The 15,500-nt window shown below is 45.1% G+C and overlaps 1 long non-coding RNA gene across 1 annotated transcript in view; it reads right to left on the bottom strand.

Moving 5' to 3' along the window:
- LOC131485059 (uncharacterized) overlaps positions 1 to 15,500 on the bottom strand; it is an 87,365-nt gene that overhangs the window by 17,365 nt on the left and 54,500 nt on the right. The window contains exon 4 of the long non-coding RNA XR_009248605.1: positions 14,527 to 14,637. This is a non-coding gene — a long non-coding RNA (uncharacterized LOC131485059). The remainder of the gene's footprint in view (positions 1 to 14,526; positions 14,638 to 15,500) is intronic.

The raw sequence follows: 15,500 nt of genomic DNA, 5'->3' as shown, positions 1-15,500 counted from the left end.
CCACAAGGCCCGTGGTTATCTCCACCTCCCCCTTGTGGAGCATGGCTGCTGAGTGGGAGAGAAGTGGGAAGGGGGAAATCAGTCAGTCAAGAAGTGACAACCCCAAGGGGGCAGCAATATCCCTGCCTGAAGTCTAGAGAGGAATAAGCAAAAATGATTAAAATCATACTTGCCTGTCAGTCTTTTAGTAGAATAAGAAATTAGAGGGGCACCTGGCTGGCTCAGTCAGTAGCATATACAGCTCTTGATCTCAGGGTTGAGTCTGAGCCCCACTTTGAGTGTAGAGATTACTTAAAAATAAAATCTTTAAAAAAATTTTTTTAAGTGTTTATTTATTTTTGAGAGAGAGAGAGAGAGAGAGAGAGAGAGAGAGAGAGATAAAGAGCAAGCAAGCAGGGAAGGGGCAGAGAGAGAGAGGGAGACACAGAGTCCAAAGCAGGCTCCAGGCTCTGAGCTGTCAGCACAGAGCCCAATGTGGGGTTCAAAACCACAAACCGTGAGATCATGACCTGAGCTGAAGTCAGACGCTTAACTGACTGAGCCACCCAGGCACCCCATATAATCTTTTTTTTTTAAAAGAAAGAAATTAGAGGGTGCAACCCTCCCTAGTGTGGGAGCAACTTGAGGGCAGGTATCGATTATCGACGTAATAGTAAAGGTCAATGCTCACATTGGAGAGACAGTGTGCCAAGCGTTGTTTCTGAGCACTTCACATATATTCACTAGTTTCATCCTCATAACAACACTAGGAGGTAGGTACATTATCACCCCCCATTCTGCATATGAGGACACTGCGGCTCAGAAGACCTAAGAAAGGGTGTGAAACTGACGGGGGCCATACAGATCATAAGTGGGTTTAGCCAGTATACTACACAGCTGGTGTGTGTACTTCAGGACTAAAGGCAGTGCCTGGGGCTCTGCGGGTTACACTGCCCCATTGCCCTTCTCACAGCTGACCACATACACCTCAGGAGCAAGCGAACCTGGTTATAGACAACACAGGTTAAGAAGAACCACAGGGGCTGCTCTCAGAGCCCCCCTTCTTCCCGCCTGATGTCCAAGGGGCCACTCGCATCTCCCCTCGCCTTGATTTGTGGTGTCTGCTTTCTGTATGATGCATTCATTCTTTCCAGATTTTTTACTTTCTTTCCATTTGCTCACAAGGGAAGGCCTGCTGGGGTGGAAACATCACGCATGAGTTAAAGGAGAACAATGGGCACTGAGGAAGCCCTGAGTGTGGTGGCTGTATTGTGGTTCCTGAGCTTCCTCCAGGCAAGATCTGATCATACATTACACCCAGCAGGGCTGATGGAGACATTTATCACTTCCTCCCTCAACAAAAGGTGCTAATCAAAGAAACTTTTGCTCTCAGGGGCCAGTTAGCCCCTGTGCTGACTACAGCAAGAGCTCTACGGACTCTGGTTACTTACTTGTCCTTTCAGAATGGGACTGTGTCCTTATACCTACAAGCCCCAGCCCCTCCCAGTACACACACAGGTGCTCAGCTGCGTTCTTCCTTGGGCATCTCTGAGTAGCATTGCTTATTCTCGACTTATCCTCCTTGACCAAAAAGCAAAGGGATCCCCTGAGGTTCCAGATTTTGGAAATCGGAGACTGTCTAGATTGAGCTAGACCAATGTTGCTCAAGCTGTTTTCATTATCACTCCCTAAGGAGCCTTGACAGGTATTTTTTTCCCTAATCACCCTTCTTCCCATGGCATTATTATGTATCAGTATTTCTCAGATATTACAATGGTTTGTGTCCCTAAGTTTTTTGTCCCTACACTCCCGTCCCCTCAAGGAACGATTTTCACCTCCTTGGGAGCAATACTACCTATTGAGAATACATCATATACATACAGATAGAATCAGTCCCCCACCCTGGCATTCTCTTCCTTTGGGTGGTGACTGTTGACATCCTGCCCCGACACTGCATGTCATGTTCATGGTTGAATATAAACTCCCATCTATCTCTCACAGTGGAACCTAAAGCCTAAAGCGATTTCCCTCCCAGGTGATAATGACCCAAGAGAAACTGAGTGCCTTTGTCCACCAAAAGACCAGTTCAAGAACATTCATAACAGCTTTATTGATAAAAGCCGAAAACTGGGAACAATTTAAGTGATCTTTGATAAAAGAATCATGATATGTTTACACAATGGAATACTACCAGCAATAAAAAGGAACAAACTATTGCCACATATGACAACACAAATAAATTGCAAAAACATACTGTGAGTGAAAGGAAAACAGACACAGAAGAGTACATACCATTTGAGTCCGTATCTGTGAGGTTCAAGAAAGGCAAAACTAGCCCACGGGTAATGGTCTGAAAAGCACGTGCTGCTGGGAAGCCTCAAGATCTACCTTGATCTGAATTGTTGCACAGGTACATACAGGTTCAAATGTGAGTACTTGCATAAAAATTCTAGCTATACATTTAATATTTGTGCCCTGAACTCTAAGTAAATTATACCTTAAAATTTTAAACAAGTCCTTGAAAGCTCTTTAAGAAAAATTCAACTAGGGGTGCTTGATTAAGATACAGATTTCCGGAGTGGCTCAGTTGGTTAAGCCTCTGACTTCAGCTCAGGTCACAATCTTGTGGTTCAAGCCCTGCGTCAGGCGCTGTGCTGACAACTCAGAGCCTGGAACCTGCTTTGGATTCTGAGTCTCCCTCTCTCTCTGCCCCTCCCCCACACGTGCTCTCTCTGTCTCACTCTCAAAAATAAACATTAAAAAAAATTTTTTTTAAAATAAAAAAGATACAGATTTCAGAGTCCCTCCCAGAGACCTAGCCTATGGGGCAGGGCTGAGAAACAGAATCTTACCCAGCCCCCCAGGTAATTCTGGTACAGGTTGTCCTGGAACAGTGCTCTAAGACACAGTGGTCAAGAGTTTCCACAGAAGATCTCTACTGGCTCCATTAGCTTCCCCGCACATGTTCCCATTCTGTAAACCTAAACAACTTGAAGTGAATTTAACAAACGTTGCAAAATCTTCCCTGAAAACCTGTGAGGAGTACAACAAAAATAGACCCCAGTGTCCTATAAGTTTAAATTGAATCTCTGTACAAACCGGCCCCTAGGAATGAAGGCTGTGATGTTGGAAGCAAGGAAAAAAAGCAAAGATACGAACACTTATACTAAACGGTTTTTGAACTGCTGCGATTGAGTACTCTGGTTTGAGCCCATCCTACATTACTGGGTGGTGGAAGGCACAGATCCTAGCTCCTCCTGTTGTGAGCTGTGTGACTTTGGGAGAATTACTTAACAACTCTGATCTCCAGGTTCTGCTCTGTAAAATGGGAATAATAGGGTTTCCTTTCTGTGGTTGTTGTAAGGCTTAAAAGAGATTTTAAAAAGGGGGGCGGGGCGCCTGGATGGCTCAGTTGTTAAGCATCCGACTTTGACTGAGGTCATGATCTCATGGCTCATGAGCCTGAGCCCCACGTCGGGCTCTCTGCTGTCAGCTCAGAGCCTGCTTCAGATCCTCTGTCTCCCTTTCTCTCTGCCACTCCCCAGCTTGTTCTCTGTCTCAAAATAAATAAATAAACTTAAAAAAGAAAAGAAAAAAAATGTAGGGACCATATGTAGGGGAGGAAAAAAAAAATCTTTCGCTCTCTGCCGTTTTCAATTTTCTGCCTGGAGCCCTGCAAGTTAGACTGACAAAAGACAAAGTAACAAGAGAAAAAGAAACAGAAGTGTAGAAGTTTACTAACAAATGCAGTGCCTGTGTGCAGGGGTACCAAGTGATGAGGGTATGAAGCACAGGGGGGTTAAAACTTAGTTTATATAGCATCTTTACAAGAAAGAGAAAGAAACTTTTAGACAATTGACGGGAAAAGGAAGAGAATTTTGAGTTCCTAGAGCAGCAAACTGTGGGAAGGGAAACAGAGGAGGGAAACTAACGGAAGATAAGAGCTAGTACTAAGGTTTGTGATGTAGGCCCTTCTCTGGGGACCACCTTGGGCTGATACAAGCCTACAGTTGTCTTTAGTGATTAACGTCCCTCCTTTCTGGTAAAGGGGGGAGGTGGACACATTCACAAACTTTTCCCGGCTTTTAGACAAATGGGGGAGAGCAGAGAACTTTTCTTGAATCTGTTTCTTCTCAATTGTCTTCAGCTCAAAATAATTTTTACACCAAAGTGGCATACTTTGGGGTGGTGTAGTTGCCACCATTTATTTATTTTTTTTTTTAATTTTTTTTCAACATTTTTTATTTATTTTTGGGACAGAGAGAGACAGAGCATGAACGGGAGAGGGGCAGAGAGAGAGGGAGACACAGAATCGGAAACAGGCTCCAGGCTCCGAGCCATCAGCCCAGAGCCCGACACGGGGCTCGAACTCACGGACCGCGAGATCGTGACCTGGCTGAAGTCGGACGCTCAACCGACTGCGCCACCCAGGCGCCCCAGTTGCCACCATTTAGAAGCATGCAGATGGAGCTTTTTAAGAGTAGCTTTCTCCAATCTTTCCTGAAATTTAAGTTCCTGTGTGCACTAGCTTCAGCCCCGTATTCACACATTAAATATTTATTGGGGTGGGGGGTGGGAGGCACCTGGGTGGCTCAGTCGGTTGAACGTCCAACTTTGGCTCAGGTCGTGATCTCACAGTTTGTGAGTTTGAGCCCTGCATCCAGCTCGCTGCTGTCAGCGTGGAGCCCGCTTCGGATCCTCGGTCCACCTCCCCCACTCACACTCTCTGTCTTGAAAATAAACATTAAAAATAATAATAATAATAATAATAATAATAATAATAAAATAAAAAATAAATATTTATTGGGCATCTATTTAATGCCAAACACTGTGCCAAGGATGGGGGTTAAAGGGATGAATGAGATGTGGACACTCACATTAGATGGGGCAGGTAGAACCACCTGGGAGGACAGGTACTGAGGATACCCTGCATAGTTGCAGGCACGCCCCCCCCTCCCCCTTCTCTGGGAACTAGGGAAGTCCTCTCAGAGTTCCCCTGAGCTGACTTTAGCAGGATACATAGAAGTTGCCAAAAAGGCAAACCAAAAAAATGGAGAAACAAAGGCTTGGAGTGAGGAGGAGATATAGCTGTGTAAGCTTTCTGGGTTCTCTTTCATGGGGTACACTCATTCGAAAGCCAGCATCTAGTGAGAGGCAACAGGTCAGATACTGTGAGAAACATGGGGATGACTAAGACAGTCCATGGTCTCAGGAGGCTCACCATCGGAATCAAACCTTCCCAGAACTACTTGGGTGGTAGAAAGCAGACAATCAGAATTATACACATAATTCTATTTGTCCTATGTTACTAACCATGTGCTGGTCTTCAGAAGGGTGGGAAGGGGTCTTGGGTGCCTTTAGTACTTGTCCCCGGGATCTGGGGAGAGTCTCTGACCATGAGGGAGTCAGCAAGCAGTGATGACTGGCCACTTCCAACCACCTCTATCGCCCTCAAATTATAGCATTTAGGAAGCCCTGCCCTTGAAAGTCAACTTCCAGGGAACATTCACAAATAACAGAAATCACACTCCATCTCAGGTGGATCAGAAGCATCTTTTCCCAGCTCTCTCCAGATCCAAAGGCCACCATGTCACTTTGCCATAAATCCAACCCTTTCAAGAAGACTTGTGATGCTCAGTGAAACTGGTAACTTCTCGAGAGGTCTGTGAGAGGTCCTTCATGCTCAGTGGCATGCTAGTAAGTGGTCAACGTCGGCTCTCCAGGAGAAAAAGCCCTGATCTGTTGGGCAATTTTTCTGGTGAAAATGCTCCCACCATAACCGAACCACCAGTGTGAAGCCACTGAACATAGAGTTGGGAGAGACATGTGTCATTAGCTCACAAGCAGAGAGGACCTGCTCTGACACACCACCATGCCATGCTCTCCCATAGCCCTGAGAGATGACTTCCAGAATATCTACAAATGTTACCCCAGTGATGAACAACAGCACACTTTTTTTTAACTTTTTTTTTTTTTCAAGTGAGCTCTATCCTCAACATGGGGCTTGAACTTACAACACTGAGATCAAGAGTTGCATGCTCCACAACTGAGCCAGCCAGGTACCCCAACAACAACATATTCTTACCAGCCCCAAAGCATTGTTTGAAACAGCTTCAGGCACCATAGTGACCTGCATTCAGAGCTGGGCCCAGGCCTCAGGGACCAGGCCACCTCCCACAGCAGGTCCCATCCTTTCTCTGCCTGGTCACCTCCTACTCAGCCTTCCCATTCTCAGCTTGAGTCACTTCCTCAGGGAAATCTTTCCAACACCCCACCCCAGCCTAGGTCAAATCCTCCTACCAGGAGCTCCCAAAGCCCCACCCACCTCTCCTTCCTGGGCTCATCACAGTTTAATGGTAGATCTTGTAGGTGTGATTATTTGATTTGCATCTCTCTCCGTTTAGACTAATCTCCCAATGGATACAGACTGGTCACCACTAATCCCTCCCTGGCACATGACAGAAACTCAGCGTATACTTGTGAGACAATGAAGACATGATGTGGCGAAGTGACTAAACCCAAAAAGCACGGACACTGGGCAGAGCCAGAACTACCTTTCAGGGTTACCCTGTGGTGTTCTCTTGCCTTTACCTTCAGTCAGTTTCAAGGTTTGGGGCTCTGATATCAACTTAGCCACTCAGTCATCATCCAGTAGAGGAGGTAATTTTCTAGCTCTGAGGAGGAGGCCAGCTAGCCACGGGCCACTACCAGCCTGAATGGCTGTGTTCAAAGTAAACAAAGATCTCCCCTCTAGCCAGATGCAACAGCAAGAACTCTTGGATTTGCTACAGAATGTTCTTTGGGGACCAAAAAATGCACCTTTTCTCAGAGCATACAGCTTGGTGGGCACATGGGGACTGAATTTCAAATTGCAGCCTGGCATCTGTGCCAGGGCACAGCGCATAGTGTTCACAGCCGCCCTGCTGGCTTAGCCTCCTCCGGAGCCAGTCTTGGCAGGATCTAGGGGCAGAGAGTTTCAGACAGAATGGCAGTTCGAATCCCCTGAGGCAGGTCTGAGCTCAGGCATTGCGAAAAATGAGGCCAGAGTGGCTGGAACACAATGAAGGCAAAAAGGAACGGGGAATGGGGGAAGAAGGGGGTCAGAGAGGGTGGCAGGGGCCAGAAAGGGAAGAAGGGCTTTAAGTGGAGAACTTGTATTTTCAGTGTTTGTTGACTTGAATGGAAGTCATAAGATTGGATAAAACAAAGTTTTTCTTTTTTTTTTTTTTTAATGTTTATTTTTGAGAGAGTGCAACCGGGAGAGGGGTAAAGAGAAAGGGCGACAGAGGATCTGAAGCAGGTTCTGCACTCACAGCAGTGACAGCAATGAGCCTGATGTGGGGCCGGAATCCATGAACCATGAGATCATGACCTGAGCCAAAACCAAATCAAGAGTCGGATGCTCAACTGACTGAGCCATCCAGCTACACCCCAAAGTTTTTCATTCTTATTGTCCTTATCTATTGACAGTGCATGAAGAATAGGCCCTAGGAAATGTATCAAGGTCATCCCCTTAATACATACAAGAGTCTGGGGACAAGGCCCTCCCCCAGGACATGTGAGACCTGAGCCAAATTATAACATGAAACTTCCTTACTCCACTTTCCCCTCCAGGTAAAATCAGACCACAATAAGCATCAAGGATGGCCTAAAGGGGTAGATATCTATTGTTGCATGTATCTACCTCCTCGCCTCTCTTTGGGGATTGTTTCTTTCCCTACTCCAAACACGTAGTTTGAACAGGGACTTCCATGTTCTCACAGACCCTGCTCCCAGCCACAGTCCCGAGATGGAAACTTGGCCCTAGCTAAGCCAGTCAGAATTCTCCTCTGGGATTTTTATTATAGTATGGACCAGGGGTCCTCAGGAAGTCCTTTCTGGTGCTTTCACTTAGCCGTTTTTCGTTTGTGGGGTGAGCACTTATAAAAACTGTACTTAGGTATTAGGGATACACTGGTAATAAAAGGAAAGGACACAGTCCTTGGCTCCCTAAAGCTTTCAGTCTGGTGGGAGGGACAGAGGAGAGTCCTTCCTGCTGGCCTGTAAAATTCCAGTGGGGACAGTGATTACAAGGGACAGGCAGGTGGTGCTCTGAGGACCTATGAGAGGAATCTGCCTGGTGAAGCAGGTCAAGGACAGCTAGCTCCCTGGAGGCAGTAAAGCTGAAGCAGAGATCTAGGCATCTGGAATGGCTTGTGAGAACCTAAGTGGCAGGATATGGTGAGCATAAGGACAGAAGACAAGAAGGAGAAGGGTAAAGTAGCACCTGGTGCCCAACGAGGATGAAGTGCAGAAGGAGCACACTATATCTGTTAGGTTCTAGTTAGAGAAAGGAATGGCTTCAAAAAGATAGAAAGTCTTCAATTCTCCCCTGAAAGTGATCTATAGAAAGTAGGCCTCTTCATCCCAGGCCCCTTTCACCATTTTCTCTGCCAGTTTTAGTGCTCGTTTTCATCTTCAGGTTTTCCTCACTCTCTCAAGATGACCACTGTAGCACCAGCTATCATATCCCCTTTCAAGGCAGAAGGAGGAGGAAGCCTTAAGAGCAATAACGGCAAAACTTCCAGCTGAGTCAGCCTTTTGTAAAGGACTTTCCCAGGAAGCTCAATTTCATTACTTCTGCATACACGTCACTGTCCATCCCTGGCTGCAAGGGCTGGAAACTGTAGTCTTTTCGGCTGGGTACATTGCCACTTCCAACAACATGGAAATTCTGTCACCAAGAAATAAGGGAAAAGTTTCAGATGCCCTTGGGATACCCAAGAGTAGATGCCAGCTAGGCATTTGGGTACACTGGAAAGTTGGAGAAAGGTCTGTGTTGGAGAATTAATTAGTGAATCCTCTAAGTAGAGATAGTGATTGCATGAATGAAATCACTGAGAAAGGGAGTATGAGCACCTTGGATAGAGACCTGAGGAACTCCAATAGTGGACAGCCAGCTCAGGGGCTGAGCCTGCCAAGGAGACAGAGAAAGAGAAGGTTGGAAACTGGGAAATGTGAGGCTGTGGCCCCACCATCATGGGGAAGACCCCAATCTGCAGAGTTAGAGAAGAAAGTGTCCTTTGCAAAGAGTTAGCTGGAGGAGAAGAAGAATTATAGGATGGGGAGGAAGGGTGAGGGGGAAAAGGATTCCCTGGTTCCCTCATAGCTGATGCCCTGCCCTTCCTGTGACTGTGTTGAACTTTCTTCCTGTTATCTGAGCCTTTTAATACATCTTCTCTCTTGTCGAAGTCACTGGGAGTCTCTCCCTTTATAGTTTATTAATGTAGACAAGTTGAGGCCTGAGGAGTGTAGAAAGTAACACCATCCACTGGGTAATGTGAAAGAGGAAGCAGCAGCTAATGGTAGATGAGTCTCAGGTCTTTTCAGCACATTTGCTGGGCCCACTTTGGGATGAATCCTAAGTGTGAACTCTCAAGGTCAGACCTTGTGCCTTTATGGCTCATAAAAGGCTCCTTGTGTTTGAATGAATAAATGTTTGTGGGATGAGAACCACCTCGGCATGATCATTGCTCAAGCACTCTTGAAACCACTGGCTTAAGAGTTGGTTCATTTAGTCATTCACTTCCCTTCTCCTCTTTCACTCCATCACTCTTTCAATGATCCCAAGGCAGAAGCCCCGCATCACATTTCTTCTAGCTACAGTGACAAGTAGACCCAATGGCAACAGAGAAACAAACAAGGATAAAAATTCGTTGCTAATGGTTGTGTTTTTGACTACAACATTTATCTGAAGGGCAGGGGCAGCTTATGTCCTGATGAAAAAAAAAAAGTGTTAATCATTATGTAAATGACATTCCTGAATTTTCAAGATGATGAATCACCTAATTATGTATATAAAAATTCAACAAGCAGAAGTTGTTAACCAAGCTCTCTATCCACAAAGCCTGAGAGGAAAAACAAGATCAGGTATGGCCAAGTGGAAGAAGGAGCTTTGAATAGCAGGGAAAGGCCAGTAAAAATATTGCCCATTTTTGGGTGGGAGGATGGGGAATGTTGGAGGAGAGAGGTCCACCTGATATAAACCATATCTAGTTTCCACGTGACTTAAAGTTCTCTAGATACTGATATACAAGGATATGAAACACATGTCATCTCTTCTCAATTAACTAGACCAATATACTTATATTCACATTGGCTATTACTGGCCATAAACTTCTCCAAAGCTCCTTTTCCAATCCAGTCCAATTATACACACATAAACCATCAACTTTATCAGTGCTAGAGATGAACAAGGAAAATAACTCAGTCTGAATCCATTTCTCTACAGGAGGGCTTAGAGATGAGCATTTTAACTCAAGCCAGTCTTAGCAGGTAAAATCTTACCCATCCCCATCAACTCTCTTGAGAAGGAACTAAACAACTATGATGAACCTGGAAAAGTGAGCATTTGATTCAGGAAGGGTGGTATCCAATACTTTTCAAACTGAAATCTTTTTATTCTAGGAAGAATTAGTCCTAAACAAATGGTGGGTTTCTCACTGGCTCAAGGTTTAATCTAACTGGTGGGTAACTGTCCATGAGAGATCAGCTGGTCTTAAGAGTTTGTATCACCATATACCATGCTTGGGTGAGCTGTACACACACTTTGCCACCTTGAAGTCTTTGCTCGCAACGTTTACGGCATTAAACCCTTTTGGCTTCCCCCTTACGGGGATATGAAGCTGTTGTTTGTTCTAGTTCAGTCACTGAATTAGACAAAACTCAGCGACCTCTGAATAAGCCAACTCACTTCTGGAGTCAGCTTGAGCAATATTCACTTATGTCATTAGTACTGGGGCGGTGGGGGGGAACCTTCTAATGTGCAACTTTCAATAGCCTAAGTCATTCCCTAATAGAAAATTAAGAGTTCAGTGATTCATACCAACCCTTCTCAGCCAAAAAAGATGCCTCCAATATTATGACTCGGTAGTCCCTTATATACTTTTTCCCCTGGGGGACAAAGAGTGACCTACTACCACAAAATGTTTCCCTCTGTCCCACCCTACCAGTTAGGGTAGGACAAAACTTGTTGCCTTCCCTCCCAGGAACCTCCCTCTCCCATTTAAATGAAAACTCCCCTCAGAAGAGCAGTAGCTTTACTTTAATCTGATTTACACAGGAGAGCATGTGAGGGAGGGCAGGCTTTCTTTGGTAAAGATTTCCACTCAGACTTCCCACTAAATATCACTGTCTCAATCTACTCTTTTCTCTTGGGGCCTCCAAGCCATTCCTGTGAAGGAGGTTGGAAAATGATCTCAAAGGCAGGATGGGAGGTAATATTGTGTCAGTTAAGGGAACACATACAGATCTGCATTGGGATCTGCTACACACAGGCTGGATGACCCCGGGCAAGTTACTTTAACTTCTCAGTGCCTCAGTTCCCACATCTGTAAAATGAGGATAATAATGGCACCCACTTTGTGTACCTAAAGTATAAGATATGACGATGATGAAAATCTCTCTCCATTCTTCTCTTCTCGATTCCAATAAGAATGAACTTCTTTTCAGTTCCCTAAAACCCTCTCCTGTCTCTGTCTTTCTCTCCTGATATGAGCCTTCTAGAATGCTTTCTCTTTTATTGGGACAACCCCTCCCCCAACTTTACCCCTCCAATTCACCTAACACAGTCAGGTTTTACCTTAGATATTACTTTCTCCTGGAAACTGTCCCTGACCAGCCACCCCCAAGTCCAAGGGGACTGTCTGTGTAAATATTCCTGCCACATCCTACATTTAGCTTATCCAGCACCCATCATACTGAACTGTAAGTGTTAGATTAGACTACACTTCCTGAGGACAGGCACTGTATCTATCTTGTCCAAGGACTGAGCACAGTTTTGATAAATATTTGTTGAATTAAGGAATGAATCAAATGTTAGACAAAAGCTTACTAATACCAATTTATGGAAATTCCTATAGACATTTCAGTGGAGAGGGTATAAGAACGGAATTACCCAGAGAAGGGATCCTTGCCATCAAATAAAGATTTAGTGCCCAGACATTACTTCCTTGCCTTTTAAAAACTGATGGCATTTGATGCCAATGGCTCAAAAACTATTTATTGTTTCATTTAACTTATCTCCACATATGTAGTAGTAATATACTATCAGGATAACAATACCAAGAAGTTTCTTTTAGGTATTTCTTTTTTTATTTGAGCAGAGGACAAACAGGAAGAAAAAACAGGAATTGAATCCCCTAGCTTGTAGTCATGTGTTTCTGCTTCTCAGAGCCTTGGTTACAGTGAAGAGGTGAATGACATTTAGATATGAAGCTAGTGACTTCAGATCTCAGTCTCTGGTGAAGTAGGGTATTTCCATTTGGAAATCACTGCTCTAAAAACGGCAATAGTGTGTCGTCATTATGCTAAACAGAACTCCAGCCCAAAGGAATTTCCCTGGGAGCCCTACTTCAGCCATCTCTCTGGCCTCTGGAAGGGTTTCTCTGGTTTTTGTCAAGTGCTCAATATGAGGTCATCACCATCACTATTGCTTTTCAGGATGCTATTCCAGGCACTGAGAAACTGAAGGGTAGGAGCTGAACATAGTGCCCATCCAGGAAGCAAAGGGGACCCAAGGAAACACAGAGCCAGGGAAAGGAATGAGGCTTTACCCAGTAAATGAGTGACTAGACAGGCCAAGGAGTACATGAAGGAACATAAGAGGTGGTGAAACAGACATTCTCCTTTTTTTTTTTTTTTAGTTTACTTATTTTTTGAAACAGAGTGAGTGAGTGAGCAGAGAGAGAGAGGGGGAGAGAGAGAATCCTAAGCAGGCTCCACATCGTCAGTACAGAACCCAATGTGTGGTTCAAACCCACAAACTACAAGATACTGACCTGATCTGAAAACAAGAGTCAGATGCTCAACCGACTGAGCCACCCAGACACCCCAGAGACACTCTTCCTTTTGACAGGCTGTGAGTGAAGCAAAGGAAGCAGGGCAGATGGAATGTGTACACAGGGGAAGAAGGCACTTGGGAGGGGAAGCTGAGCCATGGGAGAGGGAGGGGATAGTTAATGGAGTGAAGTGCACTGGGGAACAAGAGGAAACCAAGATCAAGATGGGTGGGGGGAAACTTGGGGTTGAAATTACTTTTCGTCTTCCTAAACCTAGGAATCAAGACAGAGGCATTTTCAGAAGAAGAGAGAAGTACAGGGAGATGGCATACTAGAGATGGCAGTCCTGGGACCAAACACCTGCATTGACTTGGAAGAAGTGAGAGGCCTCTTTAAAGCTCTGGTTTCATCATGTGCAAAGCAGGGTTGTCTATACTCACCTTGCAGATGAAACACATATATGGCACCAACCTAGTGCTTGCGACTGCTGCATAAATGATAGCAGCTGTGATTGTTACTCATTTCAGGAAAGCAAGAGACAAGGCCATCTGCAGAAGGGAAGCAAGAGACAAGGCCATCTGCAGAAGGGAAACAGGAGAAAATGGTTTGGGGCCTTGAGGGAAGTGAGCCACCATGGGAATAAGGCAGAGATACAAACAGTAGGTGACCAGAAGGAAGGTCAAGAGGACCAGCTGAGGTCAGAGGGCAGGAATTTGGGGCAGTCCATTGGCAACTCTGGGATTTGAACTAGTAGGGTTCAGCGGCATAGAAAGGTGTGGACATTTCCATCAACATTGCATTAACATCCACATTGTTGAGGGAAGTAGCCGATTGTTTTAGTTTGGGGGAAGCAGCTCTTTTGATGGGGAATGCCACAACAAAGCACCCCTGCGGTGCCTGGGATTCTCTTGTAGTGCTGAAGCCATTTGGAACCCAGATCCTTCACCAAGGGGCAGACTCTGTTTCTGTTTCTCACACATCGCTGCCTGCACCAGGTTTTCACTATTGTGTTTATTAGAGCCATTGTCCTGTAAGCCTTTGCATGTGTGTATGTGGGAGACAGGTGGGGGGTAGGAGTGGAAGTTAGGAAAGAAGAGCCAGATACCTCCCGAAGATGGTTTATGGGGAAGACCAAACTGCAAAAATGCCTTTGAGAAGTTACCTTATACTGTTTGCTGATTGTTCATTTTGACAACCTGAGTTGTCAGTGACCTGCAGTAAAAGGAATACCCTGGGAACAGGATTTTTCAACATCAGAACCACTGACATCTGGGGCCAGATACTTCTTTGTCATAGGGAGTTGTCCAGTGCACTGCAGGGTATTCAGCAATATCACTGGCATCCATCCCTAGATGCCAGTAGTAGCCCTCCACATCCCAACCCATTTGTGACAACCAAACAGGTCTCCAGATGCTGCCGAATGTCTCTTGGGGGAAAGGGGTGTAAGGGTTAAATTGTAGTGTAGGGCTAACCTGTAGCTTTAAGAAACAACAGCTTTGTTTTAACAGTATAGGTTAAGAGATAACAGCCTTAGCCTATCAATCAAGGGACTGATTAGTGTTTAATTGGATTGGGGCAAGGGCCTGTTTGAACTGTTTCCACCTGGGAACTATTCCTTTGTTCTGTTCCCAGGTAATAAGACGATGTGGTCGGCTATAAAAACTCTGTACCCTGGCTATTCAAGACCGCACTCTGGTCAAGAGTGTCAGTCCCGATCGGTTTGCCTTACCTCTCATTGCAATAAACTTTGTTGTGACTGTCACTGGTGCCCGTAGCATTCTGTTTCAGGAGTCGTGTGGATGCAACAGGGGGGAATCACCAGTGGTTGAGAATCCCCACCCTAGAAGGAAAGGACAGTCCTTGAAGGAAGCCATCCTAGCCTCTGCATTTCATCACTTTAAACTCCTTTGTGGTGGTTTCTCCCCTCCCGGCAGTTCTCCTGGGCCCTTCTTCCTCATCATCACATCCCCTACTCAATCATCACAGCATCACCTTCTTGGCAAGGTGGGACTACATGACTGCAAAATAGTCCATCCGGAAGGCAAGAGCAACAGAACGAGAGGCAGGCATTTCATCAGGAGCAGATTGAGAGGGCCTGAAACTTACATAATTTGGGTAACCCATTTATGAACACTAATGCAAAATTACAAACACAAAATTGCCAGGGTCCCTCTTGGGGCTCTGGAAGAGTCTGTACATTAGGGTGGAGCCCCGTATCTCAGGCTTCATCACTTTCACCACGAACCCTCTTCTATACATCATGCAAACCTGAGTCTTTCCTCAATTTTCTTCTCTTGCCTGAACTTTTATTCCCAGAATACTATATGTCGGGTGACCTCACTTAGGACATCCAGTGGGTTGTTCTCTTGTAAACAGATACGTAAGACATTATCCCTTTTGCTCCCCCCCCCCCCCATAAGGTATTTAAGCTGAAACCGTACTGCCTTCTGCAAAAGAGGTACAGAGTTGACCAGAGATTGTATAAAAGGAACCGTCTAGATTTTATTTCCTAGGCTGCATGGAAAATGAAATTGTTCTACTTATTAAAATAGCCTTTCTTCAAATTCTTGTGACTTACTAAAAATGACCATTAACATTTTCAGTTGGTTCCATTTTGGTTTTGGTCAGAGTTTCTTCTGAATTGAGTTTCACTGACAACTTTGGTGACATTTATCCTTCACTTCCTTTTTTTTTTTTTTTTTT

This window comes from Neofelis nebulosa, chromosome 9 (assembly GCF_028018385.1).
Source record: "Neofelis nebulosa isolate mNeoNeb1 chromosome 9, mNeoNeb1.pri, whole genome shotgun sequence".
NCBI classification, from domain to species: Eukaryota; Metazoa; Chordata; class Mammalia; order Carnivora; family Felidae; genus Neofelis; species Neofelis nebulosa.
Note: the sequence above shows the minus strand (reverse complement) of the source record. Positions and strands in the feature narration are given on the sequence as shown.